General features: G+C 46.7%; 1 pseudogene; it reads left to right on the top strand.

The window, feature by feature from the left end:
- Positions 1-1087: 1087 nt before the first annotated feature.
- On the top strand, positions 1088-3002 carry LOC124706951 (annotated as a pseudogene).
- The last annotated feature ends 463 nt before the right edge of the window (positions 3003-3465 follow it).

Below are 3465 nucleotides of genomic sequence, written 5' to 3'. Positions count from 1 at the left end.
AATTCTTGATCAAACTTGGATGCCAAGGCAGCAAAATCACACAGCTTTCAAGGGACGCCGCCGGAGAGCGATTTATGAATCTGGGACTCCATCTGAAACGAACTCCTCTAAAAATTTATTAGCAAAGAAAAGTACTGTAATATGTACTTGTAAGTTGTAACCAGGGCCATGTCCGGCGATTAGGCCGTGCTAAGTTGATGGAATGTTTTCGTTCCATGTCAAAAATAAAATTTGATGCATACTTAAACCAGGAATAGATGCTAGGAAACGCAAGTGATTGTAGGCATCGAGAAAATCCTACATGCCAGAATAACAACAACTGCAGGTTACAGACAGAAGGACATACCTTGTGGAATCTCGATTGTGATTCTTATGAATAGAATGGATATCAAACTTGGATGCCAACTGCCAAGGAAGCTAAAGTCACACCGCTTTCCCCTGAACGCTATATGAATTCGGAGCTCATCAGAAACGAATGCACAATAATAATAATCAGTAACCAGCTGACAACTGTATTATTCAGGGAGAAAAAAGTGACAAGTACTTTAGCCAAGAATCAATGCTAGGAAATGTGACAGCACGTGGCCGGTCCACAAAATTGCCTGTTAGCGAGTGACAGTCACCGAGACTTATCAATAGTTTACCATATGGGGAGATTACAGGGGAATTAACATACAGTGTTATGTAAGGAAGCTGCTACTCCCTCCAAATTTGAACTAAAACCCCGACACTTACTTTATTATAGATTGGAGGGAGTATCTTTTTCTCAGTACTTAATTAGGTGCTGGAAACAAACTACTAGTAAGGGCCAATTACAGAAAGTATCAACAATCTACCACATATAGACTCTAGGAATTAATTAGTGCATGGAAATTGCGTCGTAATGTGATGCTACCTTTTTGCCAAGTAGACCGTGTTGTGTGTCCCGTGTGAGTGGTGGTTTGGAACATCACGCTTTAGATTATTCAGACATGTACCTTTCAGAGAAAGACATCACTCAGTCAACAACCCACCACACGCATCACTGCCTATAAGAAGTTTCAGAAACCCCCAACACACACCCCGCCTCCCCACCTCAGTTCATTCAACACGCCCACCACTGCTCCACATCAAAAGCACAGAGGAACAGAACAAGGCCATGGCGTCCTACGACAAGACTATCGCCACAGCGGCCTCCCTGGCAGCCTCCCTCATGCTCGTCCGTGGCCTCGCAAACGAGTTACTGCCATCCGAGGCGCATGAGGCCCTCTCCCACCTCCTGGAAAGCCTCCGCTCGCGCCTGACATGGCAGCACACCATCGTGGTGGAGGAGAACGAGGGGTGGTCCTACAACCACGTCTACTGGGCCGTCAAGGCATACCTCTCCGCGCGCATCGACAACACCCCCGCTAACATCGGCATGCAGCGGCTGCGGGTCAGCAGCGCCGAGAGCAACGACGATAGGATGGTCGTCAGCATGGAGGCGGGCGAGGAGATGGCCGACGTGTACGAAGGGACGGAGTTCAGGTGGCGCCTCCTCACCCGTGAGGTCAAGGGCAACCCAAATGGGAACGGCGGTGCACGAGAGGTCAGATCCTATGAGGTGAGCTTCCACAAGAGGCACAAGGAAAAGGCCCTCAAGGAGTACCTCCCGTTCATCGTCGCCAAGGCCAAGGCCATCAAAGACGAGGAGATGTGCCTCAGTATTTCCATGAACGAGTACTCTGACGAGTGGAATCACATGGAGCTGCAGCACCCTTCCACATTCGAGACCCTCGCCATGGAACAGAAGCAGAAGCAGTCCATCATCGACGACCTTGACAGGTTCATCCAGAGGAAGGATTACTATAGGAGGATCGGTAAGGCATGGAAGCGAGGGTACCTGTTGTACGGTCCACCGGGTACCGGCAAGTCCAGTCTCATCGCCGCCATAGCCAACCGCCTCAGGTTCGACATATACGATCTCGAACTGACTGGGGTTGAGTCCAACTCAGACCTCAGGAGGCTTCTTGTTGGCATGACCAACCGATCCATTCTTGTGGTTGAAGACATCGACTGTACCATTGAACTGAATCAAAGGGGGGAACAGGATGAAGACGAGGACCATGCCAAGTCAAATTCTACAGAAAAGAAGAAGGCAGAAGACAAGGTACATATGGAGTCAGAATACCTTCTATATATATAAAATAACCTCTCCACCCCCTGATTCTGCAGCTTTCTTGCCTATGCTGATGACAATTGGGTTACTCTCTGCATAGGTAACATTATCTGGGCTGCTCAATTTTGTTGACGGCTTGTGGTCCACAACTGGGGAGGAAAGGATCATCATCTTCACGACCAACTACAAGGAGCGTCTCGATCCAGCACTTTTGCGGCCTGGAAGGATGGACATGCACATCCACATGGGCTACTGCACCGCGGAGGCTTTTCGGATCCTTGCCAATAACTACCATGCCATCAATTCTCATGCCACGTATCCAGAGATTGAGGAGTTGATCAAGGAGGTGACTGTCACGCCTGCAGAGGTCGCCGAGGTTCTGATGAGGAATGACAATACTGATATCGCTCTCAATGATCTTGTCGAGCTCCTAAACTCAAAGAAGAAAGATGTTTGCCAATGAGATCAAGACTGAAAACAAGCAGGTGGATGAGAAGAAAGATGAAAATGAGATCAAGACTGAAATTGTGCAGGTGGACGAAAAGAAAGATGGCGATGCGATCAAGACTGAAAACAAGCAGCTGGATGAGAAGAAAGATCCCAAAGAGGCGGTGGTGAAGAACGATTCCACAGAAGACGGAAGCAGCTAGGAGTGTGGAAGCTAACACTGACCAAAGAGTGAGCATACCATGTAGATAGGTCCAACAGGAGATCCGTTGCAAAATATGTGATCATTTTGACTACTAATAACATGCGTTTTTAGAGCAGTGAGGTTGAGTACTGTTGCAAAAATAAGTTACATATATACAACAAGACACTAGCCAGCAGAGCCAGCCAACTACAGAATGTAGGATATAGCTACTTCTCGCATAGTTTGTCCATTGTATGGTCTCCAATTTTCTACCATTCATTTATATTCACCCAGCATTACGAATTTAAATACAAAGGAAATATGATCTCCAATTTTCTACCATTCATTTATATCAAACAGAATTGTGTGACCCTAACACTCACCGCCCCTACCGGCTGAGGTGAGTGAACTAACAAGGCAACCCAAGTGCAACCAATAGCACACACACGCAAGCATAGTTACCAGCTAACAGCTATTATCACGAGATCATGGAAAAAACAAGGCAGTCGCAAATTTGGGACTCAAGAGCTGAAATGATAGAGTAAAACAGGAATGACCCATCTATGAAGTGAACAGAGAATAGTAATAAGAGCAGATGTGTAAATGTCTACAAGATAACTTACATGCCAGCACATGGAAGTCTGAGTTCTTTGATGTTTCGCTATCTGCAAGATAACAGTGGAATAGCCATAAGATA

The sequence above is a fragment of the Lolium rigidum genome, chromosome 4 (genome assembly GCF_022539505.1).
Source record: "Lolium rigidum isolate FL_2022 chromosome 4, APGP_CSIRO_Lrig_0.1, whole genome shotgun sequence".
In the NCBI taxonomy this organism is placed as follows: Eukaryota; Viridiplantae; Streptophyta; class Magnoliopsida; order Poales; family Poaceae; genus Lolium; species Lolium rigidum.
This window is presented reverse-complemented; position numbering and strand designations above follow the sequence as displayed.